Source organism: Streptopelia decaocto (genome assembly GCF_964273445.1).
Source record: "Streptopelia decaocto genome assembly, chromosome: Z".
NCBI lineage: Eukaryota > Metazoa > Chordata > Aves > Columbiformes > Columbidae > Streptopelia > Streptopelia decaocto.
In genome coordinates, this window is record NC_138657.1 from 72,432,322 (window position 1) to 72,456,901 (window position 24,580).

The 24,580-nt window shown below is 52.0% G+C and overlaps 1 protein-coding gene across 2 annotated transcripts in view; it reads right to left on the minus strand.

Moving 5' to 3' along the window:
* The window catches only part of CNTFR (ciliary neurotrophic factor receptor), a gene marked incomplete at its 3' end in the record, with an annotated part of 212,776 nt that overhangs the window by 21,811 nt on the left and 166,385 nt on the right, over positions 1-24,580 (minus strand). The window lies entirely within an intron of this gene.

Below are 24,580 nucleotides of genomic sequence, written 5' to 3' on the forward strand. Positions count from 1 at the left end.
TGTCCCTGGGGAGTGATAAATACCTTCTGAGGGATGATCCTCCAAAAGACGGGAGGTTCTCAAAAGAATGGAGAAGGACTGCTTATGACATGGTGAGGAGGAACAGCCTGAAACCGGCAGAGAAAATTCAGCTCTGCAGGAAGACTGGCAGTGTTAACACTTCCAGCAGCAGGGTAAAACGATCCCATCCCACAGCTCTGCCTCCCAAGAAACACACGGGCAACTGGAGATGGGACAAGAGCACGCAGCCGGGAGCAGCCCGGCCTTGCCAGTCAGTCCTAGAGATCAGAGGCAGAAGAGGTTTTTTAAACCAATCCAAGTGTTCACACTGCACTCAGCTTTCCCGGACATGCGTGCCCTCTGTGGTCTTTGCAGGAGTACAGCCAGATCTGCAGGAAGACTCTGAAATGCCCAGGGCTGGTGTATGTGGGAGGATGAGATGTGATGCCTTTCACCTAATAAAGTTTGCCCTTGTAGACTGATAAAAAACTTACCTGAACTGACACCGAAGTCAACTCCTCTTGGTACCTTAGGCACTTGCATTGCTAAGAGCGGAGTTTGGCTCTAACTGCAGTGCCTTGACACAGTACCTGGCCATAAAATACACTCTCAGGGCTTGATGTGCACCAGGGCTCCCTTGAAAAGGTGTTTGAACCTGTGGCAGCCCATCTTTCCTTTCCTTTGTTAGCTCTTGTCCTAGTGCATCTACCAGGGATGTTCCAGGACATGCTCTTCTCCCCAGTCAAAGGTTTTGAAACAAACCTCACAGACCTGGCAGCCTCGGGGCAAACATGTCTGCTCACCACCTCAAAGCAGTAAAGGATGCGGCGAGCCGGCTAAGGGTGCCCTCCCTGCACTGGTGAGCTGGCCCCAGCAGGAGGCTGCCTAAGCCTCAAGACATCAGTGCAAAATGGGACATCCCTGCAGCCATGCCTGTGCAAATCTCCCTCATGGTGCACAGTCCTGCAGAGCTGCCAGGCTCCTGGAGGTCTCCTTGGCCCCGCTTTGGCACAGCCCAGGCCTCACGGGTGTAACATACTTTGGGATGCAACTAGAACCAAAGCAGGACCATGATGGGAAATCCCTCTGCAGAGGGGAAGCTGAGGCATGTACACCAGCACCCCTGGGGCATGGCAGGAGAGGGAGCAAGTAGATGACAAGAGAGGCAAGGGGAGCAGTCACAGAATCATAGAATAGTTTGGGTTGGAATGGATCTTCAGAGGTCATCTAGTTCAACCTCTGCCATGAGCAGGGACATCTTCAACTAGATCAGGTTGCTCAGAGCCCCGTCCAGCCTGGCCTGGGACGTCCTCAGGGATGGGGCATCAACCACCTCTCTGGGCAACCTGGGCCAGTATTTTATCACCCCCATTGTAAAAAATTTCTTCGTCCTGTCTAGCCTGTCAGAGAGCAGGGAACAAGAAGAAAGAGGGGGACAAAGAGAGGGAGAGGGAGAAGAGGGTGCTGGCAGGGAGAGGAGGCTGTGCTGATCTGCGATGCATGTTCCTCCTAATGGCTATTTCAGCCTTCAGCCAGCAGACGAAGGCCAGAGCCCGGTTAATGAACCTCCCAGCTAAATTATTCAAGCAGACCCTCCGCAGCAGAACAGGGCAGCTAATCACAAGGCCAGAGACAAGGGCCTGATCCCTGCTTCAGCTCCATCCTCCTCCTTCCCTATGGCTCCTTAACCCCTTCCCTGCCCCATAGCTGCCCTCGGAGTGAGGTAGGAGAGAATACTGGGCAGCATCGCCTTTGTGGGGGGCAATGGGGGGATTTAGGGGTTCCCGGGAGGTGTTTTGCAGGGGTGAAGGGGTGCAGGGGATTTAGGGACAGCCTGTGGGGTCCAAGAGACCGCGTGGTGGCAGTGTGGGCTAAGAGCACCCGCCTGGCACCGGCAAACGGGGCTGGGGGCTGGAAATGCTGCTGGGGGGAGGATGTTGAGGATGCTACTGGGAGCCGCTCCTCTGGCTGCTTGGGCTCAGTTGTCCTGCACGGCAACAGGACCCAGAGGGGACAACGGCAGAGGTAGCCGAGGCTTCACCAAGGAAACCCGAAATCCGACATGGTCCCATCTGGACAAGGAGGCTCTGCCCCACCTGTGCAGCCCCAGATGCTGCCCTGCTACTGAGCTGCAATTATCCCATCTGAGGATAATCTACCTCCATTGTCTCTATTGTTACGCCAGATATGGTTTTGGTAATCTGTGCTAATTCCCCCACTGAGGAGGCTGAGGTGGGTTCATGCCTCAGGTTTGCTTCGCTGGGAGACAAGGGGCTGCCCGAAGTGCCTCCTGTTTCCATCCTCACTTTGCAGCAATCTTTGAAGGTGCCCTGTCTTCACAACCTGGAATGCTTTAAAGATTCTGTCCTATGCTCCAAGATTCTCTGTGCCCACAGCATCCTCCACCTTTCATCCTCTGGTGCTTTTTAGCAAGCCAGAGGTGGAAGGAGAGCCTGGGGAACACGGACAAAATGCCCCTCACATTTCTGCCACCGTGGTGCCCACACAGCATTCTCAACCCACTGCAGCTAAAGGGATGTTGCTGTATCGAGCCTCTCTCACCTCAGCCATTGCCCTGTGTTTCTGGGCAGGAACAAGCTGTCTCAAGGGGACAGTCCTGCCACCTCCATCCCTCCAAAGAGACATCAGCCCCAGAGCTACAGGCACTTTCAAAGGGGGATGACAGGCAACCACGTCACTTTCCACTTCGATGGCCTGAAAGTCCATCCCGTGGGAGAGCGCAGGATCAGTGTGATGTGTCACTTGGGGATAAGACCACGACACTACGCGGGTGAACATGACTATAACTGCCAGGTGCCTCAAAGGAGAGGGCTGCAAGCCCCTTCTCAGCTGCTGTGGGCCATTGAGAGGGCTGTCCTTGGCCACCCTGACATAGTGCCTTCTCCAAGCTGGTGGCAGGGTGGCATCTCCCTTCCTAGGGGAGATGGTGTCTTGCAACTCCATTCCTCTCCCTCCTCTCCCAGGAAAGGCCCTCGCCAACACAGCTCATCCTGCCCATCAAAGGCTCTTAAAGAGAGCAAATAAAATTGCAGGCTCCAATCGATCCGGCGCTCTGTAATGCTGTCTTTGGAGGCGGGCCAGCCGGTCGGGCTGATCGAGAGAGCAAGAAAGGCAGCGAAGGAAAACAAAGCCATCAAGGGAGCATTAAAGGCTTTTTCTGCCCTGAGGCTTTGGGCAGTGCCTCTGGGTGCGGGGTGTCCCGCTTCAACCTCTTCCATCCTCCCCTGGCTAAAGTCCAGCTCTCAGCCCCTGCCTGACCCCAAAAACAGCCTGAGCAGCGTGCTGCCAATGCACAGGCACTTCTCCCGGGGCTCCCGCACGCACCCTCCCTAATCCTGGCAAATATTTACTTCCCCGTCGCCTCATGGAGCTGCTGAACTCTGTGAAGGCAGAGCTCCTTTCCTTTCGAAGCAAACAGCACCTGCCCTCTCTAATCTGTCTATTAACCTCTCGCATGGCAGGAAGCCACTTCTCCCACGCGTTCTGCTGACGTCCCCTCTGCAAACCCAGGGTGTTTAATGCCCAGCTGTAGCAGCTTCCCAGTGGCTTGGGCTGCAACTAGCCTTGCTGCAAAAGCTTGGGACTAGGGGATAAAAGATACAATCCAGGGGCACCCAACCTGGGCATGCTGCTTACAAGCTGTGTAATGCTTGAGTGAAATCCAGAGATGCAACAGGCAGCAAAAGCTGGTGCCACAGTCATAATCTCTGAAGACTCCACAGAAGACTGATGGAGTTGGCTTTCCCACCTATAGTACCCCAATCTTTGCATCCATTTGACTGATGTCACTCCAACTTGCTGGAAATAGCTGTCGTTTGACCAGTGCTAGCATCTCTGCTCTGCTTGGGAGAGCACAACTAGTGGTCCTCCAGGATGGAGCAGCTCTGGGTGCATCAGCAGAGACACAGATTTTTGCCTCCCACCCACTTCTAAAGCCCAATCGACCTTGTACCCTGAGTCCCACTGTGCATGGGAAAAGTGTGACCAATCCGTTTTAGAAACCACTAAAAATGATCTACAATAGCTTTTCCTAGCCCTGCTAGGTCATGAGATAATGGGCATTAAAATCATGGCATTTTTATATATAGAAAAGTTATTTTAGGTCATTTTTAGAGGTTTCTGAAATGGATCAGTTATAATTTTCCTCTCCTGCTGAGGGCTGAACGTACTAAAGATGCCTTGCTCCACAGGTGGAAGGATACAAAAAATAGTACCAATAAAAGTTTTAGGAGGCCTGTCAAACACTTCTGTAGGAGATATTTCTTCTGGTGCACTCCGGGGCACATTCACACCCTGGGCTGCTGGGGGATACTGATCTTAACAGTGTGCTTGCAGGGTCATCTGCATAACTCATCATCCTGGCCCAGGGCCAGCAAAGCCTCCAGGGCCCATGACAGCAGCTTGTGCTCATGCTAGAGCTGCAGCCACAACACAGCTTGCTTGCACAAGGGCAAGACCCCTGTGCCATCCCACACTGGGGGGCAACCCCAGCACTGATGTTCTGCTGCCAGACTCCCACTGTCAGCATCCCTGCCTCTCCTCCATGGCAGGATTTCTGCCCCATCTCTTGCCTGTGCCCCATGTGCCATCCCCACCCTCACCCACTGACCTTTTTTGCACCACAGCCATGACCTTGCAGGCAGCTGGTAAGTAAAAAGGTGCCTAAGTGATTGGAAAGCAAAGCTGCAGAGGCTGAAGGGCACCATGGGGACCTATCTAGGTGTGAGATGCCAGCCCCAAACATGCGTGCACATGAGCAGCACATGTCTGCACGCACATCCAAGCAGGTGCTTTTGTTATGCACACGCTGGCTGCAGGCATGATATATTATTTATCTAACACCACTTTTCTAAAATTGTCTGTGTACAGCAAGCTGGTAGGAAATAACAAAGAAAACAACGATGAATAAATCATATTTCTACTGCCCAGTGGATCAGGGAAGCATCTGCCTGCTGTGCATCACCTGCGCTGGTTTCAGCACAGCTGTGGCAGGGGATGGTCCCTTCCACCACTTCAAATGCTGGGATGTGTCTGTGTTTCATTGCTGGAGAAAGGGAAGGATTTGAAGTTCTGATTTTGCTCTGTTACCCCTTTTCCAGGCTGTTCTTAGATAAGGGTGAAGTCAGGGAGGGGTGCAGAGGACAGCGGTAGGGCGCTATGGGAACAAGCAATGCTCCCCTGCACTCTGGGAATATTGTGTTCATAACCGGTATTTCTTCAATAAGGATTAAGGTTGTTTTTTTTTTTAATTAATGCAGCAAAATTAATGTGAGAGATAATTAGAGAGCCCAGAGGTGCAGAGGCACAGGGTGAGACTGGCTTGATCCTCACTGACCTCCTGGGTGACCTGGGGCAAGTGATGGAGACAGGGTTTAGGTCCCTCCCAGTCGAAGCCACTCCAACCTTAGCAAGGGACATTTTCAGGGGGACATTCCTCCCTCTTGAAATTGGACACTGAAGATATATCCCTTTGGAGTGCGAGCCATCTCAGCCAAACACCAGAGATGCCCACATTCAGCCAGAACTTAGCCAAGCCCCAACACCCCAAAATCTTCCTGGGAGCTCCTGAAACAGGGCAGGGACACCTGTGGCTGTAACCAAAGTCCCCTGGCCCTGCTGCCATCTAGAAGCCAGTTCCCCAGCCTTAAAGAGCAAGAATTTATTCCCCAGAAACTACTGGAGAAAAAGGTGGACTCAGCAAAAGATAAATTTCTTAAAGGCCCTGTTTTACACTCATTAGGGCTCGTAAACCAAGCTATGGATTTTCTCATTTCCTTTGCAGAAAATTCAGTGTGTGCATTGAGAGGCAGTGCTGTAAATTTTTGGGTGAGGTATTACTAATAGAGAGCAGAGAACTCAGACCCTGATTCAAGCCCAAATTGCAGTGCAAGTCCGAGACCTAAAAGCTGCCTCGCAGCAGGACGGTGTGATAACGGGCTCACTGGAGCTTGCACTCCACTGGAGCTTGCACCCCACACTGCATGAGGCCGTGCTATTAATTGCTCCCCTCCAAACCTGACAACTCTCAAGCCTTCAAAAATTAGCGAGCAAGCCTGGTTGAGCAGCAAGAGGAAAGAGCAAGAGGAAAGGGGCTCCAGCATGGGATGGGGTGGCCAGCTGGCACTACAGCCACACTGGAGGTGCGGGGCGCTGCAGGAAGGTGATTTACGCAGGTAAAGCCATCAGAGATCCTGCACCTGTGACAGATGCCTTGCTCCCAGCTGCAGAGTGGAGTCCCTCTATCAGTGCTGATGCTGGGCATCATTGTTACCCCAGGGTAATGCTCATGTGGGTCCTCAGAGATCTGACCCAGCACCAGCACCCCAAACCCAGCTGTGCTCCTGCAGGTGACCTTGTTCCCATAGGCTGGAATGCTGGACTGGATGCCTGAGGAACCACCATGCAGCGGGGATGCTGGGTGCCTCCAGCCTTTGCTTTGGACCCCACCATGGCTGAGAGCTCCTTCTAACCCCCCTGTCCTCCACTGGAAACCATAGAGCAGCTTTGCTCCAAAACAGTATTAAATATTGAACAAAAGAAAGCAAATCTGTTATCTGGGATAATTGGGAGTAAATAAAACATATAACCAAACCAAATGCAGCTGTTTCTACTTGGAGCCGGCACAACAGCAGGGAAGCCAGCTCAGCTACTCCATGTCCTCGTTACGGCAGCTGATTATTGTTTTGTGTATAACGGTAGCACCGTCAGGCCTCGAGCGAGGCCGGGACCCGTGGTGCTTGGTGCAGCACACACCAGGAGGGGTACATGGGCCAGGCGGGATGCGGCAGCACACAGCGAGTGCCCCAGGCACGGGAAGCCCTTTGCAGCACTGGGGTTTTGCTCTCTAGCCCGGGGAGTTCACGGTGAGGCCAGCTTTCCTCCCGCAACACCTCTGCAATGGGATTTTACATGTAACATAAACCATTTCGGAGCCAGGTCACTGGTTCGCACATAGCCCCAGGGCAGTAATGACCAAGCCTTGTTACCAGCTGTTCTGGGACGGAGTGTGCTGGGCCTCCTTCCAGCTCCTGGAGACCTGAAGAGCGGTGTGGGGTGAGGGACTCTGCAGATCCCAGGGGGAAGGTGCTGGCTGATGGAGCCCAGTGAAGCTCTGGGGATGGAGAGTGTGCAACTGCCCGCAGCTTGGAGCTGGAGCATCCCGGGGTGCCAGGTTGCCATGCCCAGCTGGCAGGGAAGTGGCTGCAGACCCTGTGCAGAGAAAAGGGGGCTGATGTGCTCTTTGCTTTCTCAGCACAGCCATGGGGCTTTCCACTGTTGGGATTTGTGGAGGAGAGCTTGATGCCCCCACAGCTCCAAGCCAGATGCTGTGTCTATCCCTTATAAAGTGGCTGGGTAGGGTGCAGGGTATGAACTGCATGGGATTTTCCAGTCCCTGCCAAAATAGTTTCTGCTTCCAGGGGACCCTTGAGGGCTGGATGCACCATGCCAAGGCAAAGCAGGGGAAAATGCTTCCTAGAACCCCCATGTGTCCTCCAGAAGCTCCTCCTCACCTTAAGGATCTTGTGGTCAGTGCATGCTGGAGAACATCACACCCTCGATCTCCAGAGAAGCAGCTGCTTCCCTAGGCACCCCATGATAAAAGGCTTGATCAGAGCAGCCCCAAACTGCTCTGAAGCGTTGGTTTCTGCTGTGACCTGTCTCAGCCCACACTAGCTGTGAACAACGTGCAGCCCTGGAGCCTGGATCTGTGCAAAGCCCTGGAAAGCTCCTCTGGGAGCTCAGCTGGAAAAGCTGCCAGCCAGAGAGGGAACATCCCTGCCTGCTGTGCTCAGATGTGCAGGGGGCATGTGGGGTGCCCCCAAGCGCTCCCCAGTGGGTATTAGGGAGCCTGAGGGTCTGTGCCATGGCAGTCCCCTGCCTCCCTGGCTGTGGGGCTTGCAGAATAGAACTAGGCTTCCCCTCCTCCCTCTTTTCCCAGCTCCAGGCACAAATCCCCTGCACGATCCACAAGATGCAATGCCCCTGCCCCCTCCATCACCTTATTTAAAGGCTGCAAGAAAGCAATCTGTCCTCCCAGCTTCTCCAGATGGAGCAGACAGGGAAAATACCAGGTGCAATCAGACACAACTGGGACCATCAACAGCCATGTATCCTCGGCAGAGCTGTCCCACCAGAACTCCTGGAAATTGTATATTTATCCAGGAGGAGCCTCCAGAGAGAAGCTGCAAGCACTTTGTCATGTACCGAGCAACAGGCTAGCCACGAATATTACCAGCTATCACTATCAGTGGGGGAGTGTAGTCTGCCTCTAACAGCCAAAGGCTCTCCAAAAAAGCCTCTTCTCTCTTCTTCTCCCTTGAGATGCAGCCTGGGTATGTCCCATTTTCTGCTCTGCTCTTCTCCAGGCTGATCTCAACACTACCCTGGTGAGGGGGGATACCTGCTGGCAGAGGGGGCTCTCCCCACATTGAGAATGAAGAGGAAGGAGTAAGAGATTTCTGAGTCTCTGGAGCAGAGAAAGGGATACTTTTGGGTTTCTCTTCTCCTGTCTGGGCAAGAGGAGGAGCTGATAGGAGCAGTTAGTAACCAGACGTAACCCCCATCCACTTTTTTCTTGCACCACCACTGGCTTTTGCAGGCAAAGCTCCTTTCCTTCAACATTTACGGAAAACCACCCTTTTCTCTTTTCTCCCATGTTTTGCTAGAGGAAACGCTGCAGGCTGTGCTCCCATCCTTGGATTCAGTCAGGGCAGGGGACCTGAAACTGAGCATCTGTGTGCAGATGGGTGCACTGGGTGTGTGCGCAGGCAGCAAAGTTGTTTGCTCAAGCCGTCCCTGTATTTGGCCATCCAACTCAAATCTTCGGGACTGTCCTTTTGTCCCACACCACTGCTCTCCTGGGGAGATATGCTGCTCCATGGGGCTTATCTGCAGCCTATGCCTGTTCCTCAGCCCCAGGGACCATGCAGCCCTTCATGTATGAGACCTCCAGCCCCTGCAATGCTGGTGGCCTTGCCCAGCAATGCGTCATTGGCACAGTCCTGCTGGGAAACCAGCTACAGGCACCTGATGAAAACAGGTGGACTGGAACAGAGGTCCCCTGAGAGATGCCAGAATTGGCTGTAGAGAGCTGACACAGGACCAGGAGGAGCCTCATATGGCTTCTTTCTTTGCTGTTCGCACCCCGAATGTGTGCAAGTCCCCACAGCAGCAGCCAGCCTCCTTAGCATGTCTAGAGAAACCTCCTGGCCCATCCCACATGTCCTGCACAATATACCCTGACAAATCACAGCACTGGACTCTGGTGGAGATGGGGCCAAGATGGACACCACAGGGGGTGGCTCTGGATGGTGATGGTGTTCAGGGACACTGATAGACCAGTAATGACATGCACCACAGACGATGCCCAATTTGTCACAGCAAATGAGGTCTCCACACCCATCCTTAGCTGCCCACTTCTCTGACTTTGAGAAAATACCAGTCAGGCATGTCACTAACAGCAGGAGGGTCCCCAGCTCAAGCCTAAATCCTTCCCAGTGCTTCTAGTACCATGGGGTGGAGGCAGGAAGGAGGAGGAAGACCAACTTCAGAGCATCATTCTCTGCAGCTCACCCAAAGGGCATCCTTCAAAAGGATGAAACCCAGAAGAGTGTGGCATTTCTGGAGGGGGTGGGCTGAGATACCACCTCAGCTAACAGCTCTGCATGACAACATTGCTATGTTAATATACTTTTTTTATCCTCAGGCCTCAGTCAGGCCCTGGTCTCATTCTTGTCTTACGGCAATGAGATCCTTGGGATGATGTAAGTCACTCAATCCCAGACTTCACTGCATTTGGAAGTAATAGCTGCATCCTTAACTCAGCCGACTCCAAGGGAGGTCCTATTATTCAGCCCATGTGTAAAGAAAAGGAGCTAAAAAAAGGGTCTTTACTTTATGAAAATGATGCTCATCTTCATCAAATCCTGGCTCGATGCTTAAATCCCCAGAAGTGGCAGCGAGCAAACCCCATGGGATGCTCCTGGGGTGCATGGCCAGGGCAGCTCAAACAGCTCAAGAGGCTCAGGGTGCCCCTTTCCCACCACTGTGAGAGCCCACAACTTGCAAAACAAGACATGAAGCACAAAACAACTCGATTACTCACAGCAATTGTTTTCACCCGCTCTCATCGTCACCTGTAAAATCTTTGCAGCTGTTTTCATTTTCTTCTCCTCCACTTCCCCCAGCTCTGCTGTGAACACCTCACTAAGTTCCCTTAATCTCCCCTTTAGGTCATATGCTATCTTCTAATCCTTTAATCATTTTTCCTCTGGACTCTCTGTAATTTATCGATGGCCTTTTAATAACAAGACCCCCAGAAGCGAACATGCTTTTCCTGACTGCATCAGCACCAAATTGGTGCTGAGAGAGCACGGTTACTGCCCCTGCCCTAGCAAGGATAACCTGGATGCTGAGCACAGTCCGTCCCTCCCTGTGGAGGATGGCGGCTTCTCGTGTGTCCTCTGATTTCCTTCCAACAAAGAACAAATAACAAGTAGTTACTGATATAAATAATACTGTAATAAATATTTTAATACTTTCTCGAGGGTTAGTGGGACACCCCAGCTCAGAGCTCCCCCCTGGTGGGCAATCTTCCTCCAAATGCCAAGCACCAGAACCGGGGACTGAGCTGACCCTCGGTGGTCTCCAAATCTCTTCTTGGCAGAACAAGAGGGGCAAGATGCCAGGATGGTCACCAGGAACAGGTGATCAGGGCATTGCTGCTTTTTCTGGGGGGAGTCACCACCCAGCACAGCAACGGAGACCTGGGGAGAAGGAGAAAAGGAGGGCACAGTGCCCGGACGCCCCAGCCATGGGCTGGGGTTGATTCCTGGCTGGGTCCCGGTGCCTGCAGGATGTTCAGCACAGGATCAAGGAGTTTGGCAGGGAAGCTCAGGGCTGCTTTTTCTTAGCCTGTCTTTCTCACCCTCTCCAAGGTCAAACAGTCCTGGACTCTCAATAAACTGCTGTAGGAGCTCCAGGGGATTTCAGGAGGTATTTGATAGGATTTCAGCAGACCTGAAGCATGACTTCACAGGACCAGGGGGGAAATACTCTAGAGCATTGGGGGGAAACGTTATTAGAGTCACTGAAGGATTTTGCTGCGCTCTCTGAAGCGTTGCACAGAAAATTGCAGAAGAGCAAGCCCCATGGTCTGGACCTTTGCCAGCAGCAGGAGGATGCTGTGGTGTCCTGGCTCACATGAGCCCCACTGCCATGTCACGGACCAGGAGAATATTGTTGTGCATGCACTGCAAATGCTTTCTGCAACAGGGACAACTCTCCTCTCGATCCACGCAGGCAGCTCAGCACCCTCCTGAGATAAGGTGAGCAGAGGGGACAGGTCTGAGGGCAGGGGCTCAGCTGTGGATGAGAGCTGCAAGGTTGTGCTGGGAAAAAACAGACAGGACAGGGCAGCTTGGTTTTATATAAATACCTTGCCATCCTCTCCTGGAGCAGAGAAAGCAGCTCTAGTGGGGTTAATGCCAATGTAACTGTGTCTACCTGTAGTGGTTTAACCCGAGCTAGCAATACAACCACGATAGCTGCTGACCAACCCCCTCCCCCTCCCCCACCAACAGGGGAGAGAATCAAAAAGGAAGGGAGAAACTTGGATTGAGGTAAACACAGTTCAATAAAATAACAAAATAGTAATACATTACTAGTAAATATATATATAAAATGGAAATAAAAGACACTCAAGGCAATTCCAAATGAACTCTGTCCACAACTGAGCAGCCGGTCCTGGGAAGCCACACCCCGGTCCCCACCAGAGGAAAACAGGAAAAAGGCAGAAAGGCTCAGAGGCCACTGCAAAATGGCAAAAAGCTGAACTAAATGTCCTGCACCGAACTCCCCTGGCTCAATAGCAAGAGCAAGCAAGAGCAGGGACACTGAGAGAGTGAGAGAGAAACCGGAAGGCCCCACTCTCCTTAAATCTGAAGCATGACTCTAATGGATAGAATACCGTCATTGATCAGTCTGGATGTCAGTCAAGCTCTGCCCCATCCATACCTCCCTTCCTCGCTGCCTCACACCTGTGGACAGAGTGTTCAGAGTGTCCTTGGCTCTCAGACCAGAGCAATTAAAAACATTAACTCTGTGCTGGGGTGTTATCTCTTGTTCTCAAACTAAGTCCAAATAATGAGCATGCTAGCTAGGAAAAAGATAGGTTTCTAACTGCACAAAGAAAATTAACCCATTTTCAGTCAAACCAGAACACTGCCCTATGGTGTATGTGCCAGCAGCAGCATGGGAAGGAATCACAGAATGTCAGGGATTGGAAGGGACCTCAAAAGCCCATCCAGTCCAATCCCCCCACCGGAGCAGGAACACCCAGATGAGGTTACACAGGAAGGTGTCCAGGCGGGTATGAATGTCTGCAGAGCAGGAAACTCCACAGCCTCCCTGGGCAGCCTGTTCCAGTGTCTGTCACCCTCACTGTGAAGAAATGTCTTCTCATATGTAAGTGGAACCTCCTGTGTTCCAGTTTGTACCCATTGCCCCTTGTCCTATCATTGGTTGTCACCAAGAAGAGCCTGGCTCCATCCTCCTGACACTCATCCTTTATGTATTGATAAACATTAATTAGGTCATTAATGAGGAAGGCAGCATGCCTGGAGTAAGCAGAGCAGTGCTGTGATGTTGCCGGAGTTTCTGACCTTTCCAGCAGTGACATGGGGTTGAACCTGCTCAGGATCCAGTACCAGAGGATTTGGGCTTTGTCTGCAACAAGGAGAAGCTGGAGGCAAAGTGTGGCACCTGCCCAGTGCCCAGTGCCCAGCAAGTTGTTCATGGATATTTTTGGAGAAAAGTTCCTGCAGCGGCACCCACAACCTTATGGCAGAGCAGCTCAACCATGGGCCAGCATAATGAAATGCATATGACTTTTGAGGTCATAGCTCACACATGCATCTCGGTGGCTGTCTCTCCTGCTTTCTGAACTAATATGGGCTGGAAAGGCAAGAACTGGGCAAGGACCCGGAAGGCAGACGCACAGTCTGTGTTTCTCCTCCCCATCCCGATGCTTTACTTGGACCCTTGGGGAAGTTTGCAGCTAGAACGCAGCTCTTGCTGTGAGCCAAATGGGTTGCAAATGTATTGGCAAGTGTTGTGTTATCTGCAGCAGTTAATAGGATCCATTTTCCAAGGAAGGGGAAAAGAAAAGGAAGAAGAGGAAGGGAATGCTTAAATCTGCAAAACAAACGTCCATCACCCCTTCCGAAGCACTGAATCCACAGCAATAGATTATATATGAAAGGCTTGTCTAGAGCAATAATCTGCAAGGGTTTCTCACAACAATGCAGCTGGATTCAGATGTCAAACCAAAACCCTTAGCATTTAATACCTTCAAAGACTCTGCAAAGAATGGATGCAAAGCTGGCCCCGATGAGGTTATCGTGAGATTTGTCTCTGATTTCACCAGCAGCCCCATTGACACACTAATTCCTGCTGCCCTGGGAGAGGCACCTACACCATGCCCCAGCTCTGAGAGTTGCCTCCCCACGTGGTATTTACTGCAAATCCTGAGAGAAGTGATAAACAGGAGAAAAGCACCCTGTGCCACCTTACAGCCAAGGAAATGGAGGCACAGAGCAGCCAAGGGATGGCCACTGAGGATGGAGGGGCTGACTGGGGATGCTCAATCCCTCAGCCCTGCATCCACCTCCCCATGTGTCCTGGTGAACCCGGGGGGCTCAGTCCACCTCTACCTGCACATGGGCATTGCTGGGCTCAGCACCAATGGCTGCCCAAGCCCCCACCCCCCTGCCCAGCCCCCACAGGGCTGCGTGAGCCCTCCTCACCCAGCCAGCTTCCCCACAGCCCAAGCAGATGTTCTGGGTCCTGTATCCCGGGACGGATCCCGGCTTGATTTATTACTGGACGTGACTTCTGGAGTTTGTCAAAGGCACCCGCTCCCCCTCCCCTGACTTTCTCCCTTTCCCCACACCCTTCCCATTTTATTTTACGTTCACTTTGTGGTCTCCCCACCATAGCTTGCAATAAACAGAAACTCATTTCCAGTATAAACAACTGCACATACTGCCCCAGCGAGCCGTACGGCCCTGCCTTTCCCACTCCCCACCCCTGCTTGTTTTGGGCTCTGGGAAAATGGTCTCTTCCTTCTGTTTTTTTTCACCCCCCACCCTCCTGGCCTCTTGCATTTTTATTTTTTTTTTCTGAGATTTACAACGTGCCACCCAGATCTGGAGTGATCTATCCTGCTCCACGTCACGTACCTGCTATTAAAATAAATCTACCAATAGATCTCGGTAAGGAAAGACACCTGAAATCCCAAAGAGAGGGAGACAGGAGGAAGGCTCTGCCTGAGCTGGGTGTTTGTAGTCAAGACAGGGATGTTGGCCCCAGCATGGCCAAAAGCCTCTCAAGATGAGGGATGGCTCTCAGGGCATGAAACTGGGCAGGATTTAGAAAACTTGACACATAGGCTCAGCTCTTATGCACAGGGACCAGGTTGTGCCCAGTGCTGGAGGTGCTGCTGGGTGGCTATTGGGAAAACAAGGCTGTTAGACACCCTGTGCTGCTCGTAATCTAGATGCGTTATCCCGATGGTGTTACATGGGGGATGCTAATGGTGTCCTCAAGGAGGCCATGCCGGGGCAAACACCAGGACCTGCCTAGAGCTGCCTGTGGCTGCAGAGCCTTTTTCCCTTCACTGATCAGTGTGGCCCAGAACCTGTTTCTGCTCCAATGTCCACAAGATTGTGCTTTTTCAACCCAGCAGTCCCCTCCAGGTGCCCTTCCCTCAGTGATGGAGGTGTGTGGGGCAGATCCTGCTCTCCGCAATCTCTGAGTTGAGAGGGATGTCAGTGACATCAGAGGGCAGCCTGATGAGAGCCAAGCCTGGGGAAAGAAACTTTCCAGGAAGGCCATGGAGAACTAGGTGGATTCATAACTCTGAAGCGCTGGGCTGATGCTCTCAGAGTTGCCTTTATCCATCTTCAAACACCTGGAAGGGAAGTGTATGGGCCAAGCAGGCTGTGTCTGCTCCTGCTGTGCTCTGCAGGGACAAACAGGCACACGGGGAGGGCAAATCATCATCTGGCCTTTGAGCCATTCTTCTACATGGGATACACAACTCTTTGCAGTGTTTTCAAGGCTGTACAGGGAGTGTAGCCAATGCACTTGTGCTAGAAAAGCCATTAACTTTGCAAACACGATGTTTATTAAATGCTTTTGTAGCCCAGGATGGCATGATGTGCAAAGCCAGGGTGACTGTGGCTCAGTGGTGGGGATGGTGTGCTCGACCCAACTGTCCTGAACCTTCATTTGCCAGCATGAACCCACGTAGAGTCAGCCAAAGCCACATAGATTCAACCAAAAAAAAAAAGCTGAACATTTTTGACATGTGGGTAATTAAACCCTGGAAGAGCTCACCAAAGCTTTTGGTGAAAGTCCCTAAATCAAGGCTGAATGCTTCCCTAGCAGCTCTGCTCCTCTTTGAAAAGGAATTCATCCAGGGCAATGCCCTGGCAGGGCCACGCAGCAGGGCAGGTGGCAACAGCAATCCCCCCCATCTTCCTCACATCCTACATCAGAGGGATGCTGCAGGGGATGCACACACCTGCCTCTGCCCACGGGGGATTGTCACCTTGCAGAGACCAGGGACAAAGCTGCTTGTTCAGCCATAGCTCCGTGGTTGCAGTTTTACTCTCTATTACCCTTTTTCTGGGACAAGCCAACCGAGAACACCAGTGGTTAGGAGTCAGTCATTTAATTCGAGGCAAGGAGCTGGTCAAAGCAGCTGATGGTTTAATTTTTGCTGGGAGATTAAAGTGAGGAAACGGGGTGGGTTAGTGGAAACCCAAGTGGCTAGGCTGGAGAGTGTCACAGCGTTGCAAATTGGCCTCCAAGAGAAGTGGAAATATCCTTGTCCCTGCTGCAGATGCTGCCTGACTCCAGGCTCATGGTACCGCTGGCTGGAACTCACTGACAGCAGAGCTTGTGCAGCCTCAGACAGCTGGATTTTGGCTGTTTGTGCAGCATCTCTGTTGGTTTTGCCCCACTTGGGGTATTCCGTGTTGAAACAAGCACCTTGAGGGTTTGCAGAGCACTGGGGTGCTGCTGGAGGGCTGCAAAATATCAGCAGCACTCAATCAGGAGCTCTGCACCTGAAAGAAGGCTGCACTGACTTGGAAAAACCCATGAACGTAACTTATGGGGACCTTAAACTCAAGTGAAAACCTCTGTGCGGAACCCAAGTGCCAGCAGAGACCACGGTACCACAGAGCAGAAACCTCGCAGAAAACACCGGGGAGGCCTGGCCACATCTCCCAGCATCTGCACACTCCCAGAACCAGGCAAATTTGCAGGTATCCCAAGCACATGGGTTTGTCCATCTTCTCCGATCCTGAGGGAACAGTTGATGCTTATCAGGTCTGTAATACTCCTGAGACAACCCAGTGGGCAGGATCCAGGCTGAATTGCTATCTTCATTCACCCACTGTGATGCATGAGTGCACCAGGTTGAGCCCTGCATATGACACATGTAGTTCGATGCAGGTGTCAGGCTGCTGGCTGGCCCCAGAGAAGACGTGTCCTCAACGAGGGAGCTGCCCCAGGTGGTTCAAATTCCCTCGAGCAGTAAGGGACTCAGTAACAGAGGTCTGGTAATGCAAAGCCACCTTTGTATGTCCCATGCTGCCTGTGCTGCAGGTCCTGCAGATGGTCTGCCCGTCATATGTGATGGGAAAGTTGAAGGGCACAGGACGTTTCCTCTGCAAAATGCCTGACTTCCACGAAAACACAGTGATGGAGAGAAAACACTCATTTAGAGAAAAGCACAAGCCAAAAACTTCAAGCAGAAAAATCCCTGGAGTGGAGAAGCTCTTCTGTTACATGCTGAGACTCATTTTATCTCAACGGCTTGGCTATTATTTTGCATCATGTCCCCATTTGCCAATGGCACGGTATGACACGGCTCCATATCACGATGACAACAGTTGGTGTTGCAGGTGGCTGTACCACGGCATGAGAGGTACAGCCGGCTACAAGGAACTGCACGGGTCTGCCGGATTCCCTAACAACAAATCCATAGCGATGGATTAGCTGTCTGTGGAAATAGCTGGTAGCATTTTATCACCCCTCCACGGCCCATTGATAAAACCACTCTTGGTATGAAGGGTGGCTGAGAGACCGCTCTTCTCCTCTCCCACGGATGAGCAGCTGAAGCTGTCCCCAGCTGTCCAGAGCCCCTTAGCCTTTGCTTTGTCCATCCAAACCGAGCATCCTCAGTGCAGTTAATCACCGCAAGCATCGAGGCCGGAGACAGCCCAGGCTACAGAAGCCCAGCACAGTTCACTGACCCTGGGGAGGAATGTGGCTGACTCACACCATGGGAATTCGACCTCCATTGCAGACCCACTACTGGCTGAGATCACAGATATCCATCTCCTGGTACTGCGGCTCCGTGGAGAGCTGCAAACAGTCTGGCTTGTCCTTGCCAGTCACGGTGGTTTGAGTCTCTAACCTGGCTGCAGTGATGCTCTTCTGGCATCCTGGTGTGTGCCGTACACCATGAGGCAGTGCCTGCACCCCTGTTCATGTCTTTGCCCACTCAGACGCACAGGCAGCAGTCCTGGCTCTATCCAGCACAATATTTGCAGCTAGGAAATGCTCCAAGTGTGCCAGCACCAGATCTCTGCTGCCTCTGATTCTCCTCCAAGTGACCCACAGGGTCCTGTTAGAGCCGCTGTTACGCTGATTTTTATTTAAATCAATATCTTCCATGTTATCCCTGAAGCGCTCGCTACTAATAACCTCTTATCCTCCCAGGATGCTTTCATCCACAGTCAGATTTGCTTTGCTCTGCACAGAGCTACAGGCTCTTGACACTTCTCCTTTGCAGCTCCGCCTCTGCTCATGTCACAACTCTGCTTCTACCCCGGGTGCAACCAAGATCTGCAAGACTGGTAGCTGGCTTTTAAGTTTCCACCCACACTGATGGGAGGAGAAAGACCTGAAAAATCTGATTTCCAAACACTTTTTCTAAGTGCCAGGCCCAGGTGGGAACTAATAAAACAAATCCCCAAGTGTTTGAGTTGAATTTCAGGTTGAATTTCAGGTTTGTTTCAGGTCCAGCATGTGGCTTTTGAATGCCGCCTCTGCAACACTTTACCATTTCCACGTCCTTGGTCTGCATTTTTGGCCATGTGGTTGTGTGTGCATCCCTGGGGAGAGCAGGGGTTTGCCTGGTGTTTCTCATCGCAGAGCACAGAAAAAGTCTGAGTGACTTGGTCACTTGCACTAGCAAAAAGGGGCAGGGGAAGCCCCCAGGCAGTGATGAGGTCCTGCTAACTGTGCAGTGCACAAAGCAAGCCCCTATTTTCCCCACATCTCCAAATTTACAAGAATAAACCCTTTCCTCTTTCACCTGAGCAAGTACAGGTACTTGCCTATGAGAGCTGAAAGGCTTGGTAGATCTTCCGTGGGTACAAACGTGGCTCTGCCTGACAGTCACAGGGTGACAGTCCCGGGCCTGGGGACCTGCCAGCATGAGGCACAGTCCTGAGGCGACCAGAGACAGAGCCCCACAGGGACACACTGCAAAGCTAAACCTCGCTGCAAAGCTAAACCTTGCTGCAAAGCTAAACCTCGCTGGAAAGTTAAACCTCGCTGCAAAGTTAAACCTTGCTGCAAAGCTAAACCTCGCTGCAAAGCTAAACCTCGCTGCAAAGCTAAACCTCGCTGCAAAGCTAAACGTCACTGCAAAGCTAAACCTCGCTGCAAAGCTAAACCTCGCTGCAAAGCTAAGCCTTGTTGCAAAGCTAAACCTCACTGAAAAGCACGGTGGCAGGGGTGCTGCAGACCCCACCAGGAACAGCCTCCCGAAATGAAGCACCAGCCATCATCTCACTTCCTCTGTCTTCCCCCACTACCCATCCCCAAATCCTTCCCAAACAGCTTCCCTCAAGGTTTGTAAAAGCCAAAACTAACAGAGGAAAAAGGTGAGACATAAACACATTGTTGTGATGGTAGATCAGCATGTTACAGATTTCCCATGTCAAAATAATGGACCAAAACTCGGGCTCCAGAAGGGCACCACTGCTCCTGCCCATGGATTATATTGGAGGAAACTGAGTTAGTAGCGTTTTTATATGTCAATTAGGAACCATGAAACAGTTATTAAATAGAGTCAGAGCCCTCCTTGCTGCTCTCTTGGGCAGTACAGGAGACACATAACAGCCTGTAATGAAGCATTAAGCAGCAGCAGTTTTGTTTCTGATAGGATTGGAAATGATAAGCCAGCGAGGCATGGCTGGATGCAGGGAGTGGGTCCCTGGCTCAGTGGCCACAATATTGGCAGCTGCTATGGGCACAATCAAGACCGAAATTTCTGTCCCCTGCCCTGAATAAAGTCTCTGCAGGACTGCTGTCTCACTGCATCTGCTTGCTAGGGGAGACGCAAGAGCCTGAATTTAATTATCTGCTTTTCCTAGTGTAGCTCTGGGTGATTACTGTGGAGCCAGGAGGGCCTTCGGCTGTGTGTGGAGATATTATCCCAGCCCCAGGGAGAAAAAAGGCTGGTTTGAACGAGCTTTAAGAGACAGGGACTGGGCTGTTCTTGGGGACGGAGATAATACAGGCACCATCCACTTCTGGAGGTCACATGAGTCCAGGGGATGCTGTCACTGCCCTCCCACCACAAATACACTTTTCAGTATGCTGGCACAGCTTGGGGCCAAAGATCTCCCTGGGGCCAGGTTGTGATGTCCACTGGCCCTCAAGGTCTCTCTGCCCAGGATATGGCCACAGAGCAGGGCCAAACTCTGGGCAGAGAGGTGGTGGTTCTGGAGGGAGGGAGATACTTGGGACAGGGAGAACACCATCCTAACATGAGAAGAGGCAGATGTGCATGAACCTAGTGTCAGTGGACACAATTTACCCCTCTCCTTCCCACCCCTTGTGTCTCAGGGCTTGGCAAGCCCTTGCTCTGCCCTGGCAGCTCTGCACCCCTGCCAGTCCCAGGATGCCCAGGAGAGTGTTTGCTCACCCATCCCCTCCCCAGATGGTTCAGATAGAGCCTCTTTGCAGCCGAAGGGCCACCCAAATGGGGATGCAGCAAACTCTCCTTGTACCACTGAACCCCAGGGATCTGACCATGCCAAAGGGTTTCACACATTTGTGGCTGCTTTGCAGCTTATTCACTTCCGAAGGAAAGATGACAACAACCGCAGGGGTTTTTTTGCTTCTGGTGATTTTAAAGGAAAGGTTGAGTTTCTGGTGCTTTTCCTTTTAGAGCTTTCTACAATTTAATTAAAACCTCATCCAACAGAAATGAGCAAAATCTGGAACCCAAGTGCTCTAACTTCCTGATTCACCAAAAATTTTCAGCTGGCTCTGACTTCCAGGGCATTTTTCCAAAGTTGCCAGTGAAGAGCAAAACCCATTCATTTCCCCTTTCTGGACAAAACCCTTAGGAATCTGAAAACTAATATCTCCCAGTGCAACAAGGGTGCCTGCTAGCTCCTTCTCCAACTGCCAGCTTCAGAGTGTAGGAGGGAAATGCTCCGTGGTGTTATGCTGGCTCATTACAAGCCAACACCATCCGGTCCTCTCTTCCCAGGGCCTTTTCAGAATTTCAATGCTTCCAAGATATTAAGGGACTCCCAGACAAGTTGCATCATTGTACCGCTGTGTCCCGAGTCCTGCCACCACAGTGTCCCCACGGCACAGTCTGCAATGCCTGACCTCAGGCCAAGCCCCCTCCTTTCCTTCCAGCCACATGGAAATGAGAGGGACACCTCAGCCCAGCAGAGATCAGAGCTCTCCCTGCATGGAAAAAAGCAGCTATATTAACAAATCACTTGGGGCTGCATGGTAATGATGGGCAGGTTTCAGCACGGCAGAGGGGAAGGATGCCGGTACTCTGGCAGGTCGGATGTTGGTGAGAGGATCACAGAGGGGATGGTGATGGTCATGCTTCCTACACCTTCTGCCCCATGGCATGTCCACGCTGTGGGGATGTTATACCAATGTGGGGCTCTATAAACCTCAAAGACAGATGCAGACTTGGTGGGTATTTATCGCTACCAAGCCACTTTTGACACCTTCACTTTGCTAGGATGAAGAAGATGCCCAGGACGTGGTTGAAGCAGCCATGCTGCCTCTCCAACTGGCCTTAGAAACAAAAAGGGAGAAAAACTTGAAGTGGCAGGAGAAACTGTAAAAAAGAAGGAACAGAGCAGGCAGGAAAGGCACAGAGCATTGTCTGCAAAGACTGGTACACCCAGCCCCTCTGCTCACCTCTACATTGCCAGCTGCTCCCTTGAGCAGCTCCTAAAGTGGCCCCCATGCATCAGGATGGGACAGGATCTGGAGTAGGTTTTTTCATCCTTGTACCCAGGCAGGTTGCATGTGGCTTGCAGGCCTGTTGTGGTTCAGTATCAGCTGGTGGAGACATGCAGCACAGCTAGGATGGCCTGGGCAAGGAAAGATGCGGCAGAGACAAGAAAAATAGCAACCCTTGTCTGCTCTGGGTAGATGTCAGGAAGTTTCCAGACCCCTTCCCACCTTGATCATGCCTGCAAGGTGGCCAGGAGGGAAGGCCATGGTGGGTTGCTGAAAAGAGGTACATCTGTATCCAGTGTACCAACATCAGGAAAGGGGCTAAGGAGCAAATCGAGCGGTTCTCCCCACTCTAGCCTGAGAAGGATGCAAAATTAGGACCATTTTTAGGTCCTAACAATGCACTTTAATAGCTCTCAGCTGCCTGAGGACCTTCGTTTTTGCAGCCCCGCAGCAGCAGGATGCTGCCCGCACTGCACCTCTCCCAGCAAACAGACACCCCAGGTTGTTTCTCAGGGATCAGCCTCTGCTTTCAGAAACCGGCCAAGTGGCAAAACCAGGATGGAGCCTGATGCCAGTGCCACAAAGCTGTTCAGCCAAGAGACAAAACCTGGGGCAGGGACACAGCAGGGGAGACCTGCAGGGGCTCTTGGCAGCAGTGATGAAAATGCTCTGCAAATGCCTTCATCCCAGTGTGAGCATCCTCCAGCTAGCAGGAGAGGCTGCTGCCTGACCAGCTCCTCCAAGCCTGCTTCATACCTGGGAGGGGTTCTGGGGGTGAGGGGAAAGAATCCAACCCCTCCTCCTGCACCTCCCCAGCTTTTCTCTGAAATACGCCCAAGAACAAACTCTCAGGGATTAGCAGCGGCCACATCCTGGTGAGAACAATATTAAGGGATTATGAGATTAGAAATACCATTTATGCCGAGAGGAATAACTCTAATTCTTATCTGATTGTCTACAGATGTCAGCAATCAAAGTGCCTCTTTCATGCTGGAGTGGTAGGTAAAGGAGACTTGGCCCCCTTCTAGCACAAGGAGACCCAGCTCCTCCCGCGGATATGTACCCTCGGTTGCCTGCCCCCTACAAGCTGACCTGTGCCTGCTGTGCTGTTGGAGAGCCTGGGGTGGTGGGCGCTGCTTTGTTGATAAGCAATAACAGCCTGAAATGCCACATTTCCAGCTCAGTTGAAAGCATCCTATAGAATCATAGAATAGTTTGGTTAGGAAGGGACATTTAAAGGTCATCTAGTCCAACACCCCTACCATGAGCAGGGACATCTTCAACTAGATCAGGTTGGGCAGAGCCCTGTCCAGCCTGGCCTGGGATGTCTCCAGGGACAGGGCATCCACCACCTCTCCGGGAAACCTGGGACAGTACCACCATCACTGTAGAAAAAATTTATCCTCGTGTCTAGCCTGAATCTCCCCTCCTTTAATTTAAAATCATGGTCCATTTGCTACCCTGGATCACCAGCTCTTCCTGCCTGAGTCTTTGTCTCCCTATGCAATGTCAGCACCTTTGAAAAATGACATGGAACCACAACTTGCAGGGTACACGGCATCCCCTGAGTGACGCGTGGCTCTTCTTGCTCCTGAAGGGATCAGGGGGCTTAAAAAAGAGACAAACTAACCTGGTCTCATCCCAAACCAGCGTACTGCCTCGCTGCACCATCAGGGCCTGCCTTACACCTGGTTAGAGGGGCTGGGGGACAGGTTGGCATCTCCAGCTCCATGGCATGATTGTTCCCTGAGCTGGCTGAGCACTTTGTTCCAGGTCGACTAGGGAGGCAGCTCCTAATGGGGAGGCCTGGGAGGCTCTGCCTGGCCATTAAGGGAGGTAAGTGCTTCTGGGAGTGCTGTGCCAAGCTCCTGTCTGCACGCGGGAGGCAGAGGTTCATGGGGAGCTGCTCCCGGCTCCCTCCCCACCATCGTTTGGAGGCACATTATCTCCATTCAGTTCCTCATCAAAAGCTGTCAATCCCTCCTTTGGAAGAGGGTGTTGGGAGCTTCCTCTCCTTTGGGCCAACGTCTCACGTGAGTTTTTTCTCCCTTTCCCCTTTCCTTTCTCAGACCCTGAGCCATCTCATCCCATTTCAGTCCATTTTCCACTTCTGCCTTCCCCGTGCCTTGCAGACACCGCAGCACCCAGCTGCTGCTCGGCTCTTCTCCGCAGCCTGGCCAGGAGCAGGGTGCACAAAAAGACAAGGCATCTGGTGGCCGGGGTGGAATGGGGTGAGGACCTGTGCTTCTCCTGAGCTCAGTAGGACTGCTGCCAACCCTCCACTACCCAGCCACCTTGCTGCAAGGCGATTAATCGCAGCTGCCCCCAGCACTTCATTTAACTTCCATGCACGGCCTGGAGCAGCTCGGTGCTGCAGGCAGCGTGGCTGGCCGAGACATTTGGGAACCCACCACTGTCCCCATCACCATCCCTCAGCATCCTAGCACATGGTTGGACTAACTCAGTTTAGACCCAGAGAGGGCAGCTCTGCCCTTCCCCACCTCCCTCCTTATAAACTTCATTCTCCCACTGTCTTTCAGGCCAGATATGAGCATCAGGTATCTCAGAAGATGCAGGGGATGAGTGGCACAGTCTCGGTCCCATCCTAAGCCGTGATAAGCAGCGTCCTTCGAACACCCCACAGCCTGCCGTGCTGCAGGTTGGTTTCCACAGCCCTGCTCCGCACCACTCAAGTCACGTTATCTGATGAAAGAAACAGCCACTGCAAAGCTAAATCTGCAAGACAGGGATATGCACCTTCCTTAACTCACCAACTTGAAGGCCACAAGAGATAATTAGTTCATCTCACCTGACCTCCTGGGTTGCACAGGCCATTACATCCCCCTGTCACCCCGCTATTGAGCCCAATAACTCATGTTTGACTGAATCATCTTTCAGTGAGGCAGCCAGCCTTGCTCTGCAGATAACAAGCGACAGAGGAACTGCCACCGCTTTTGGCAGTTTGTTCCGATGCTTAATCATTTTTTCTATTAAAAATATGAGCCTCATTTCTAATTTGAACATGGCTGTACTTAGCTTCCAGTCATTGGCTCTAGTTATGGCTTTGCTTGCTGGTTTAGTACCCAGTATCTTCACCGCTTGGAGGTAATTACCAACGGGAGTCAGGGCACCTTTCCAGCTCCTTCTGAAGCCACTGAACAGATTATTTTAAGTCTTTCTCCTTATGGCATTCTCCCCTGCTCCCTTTGCATCCTTTTGCACTTTCTCTGGTTTTCCAAGGTCTTTC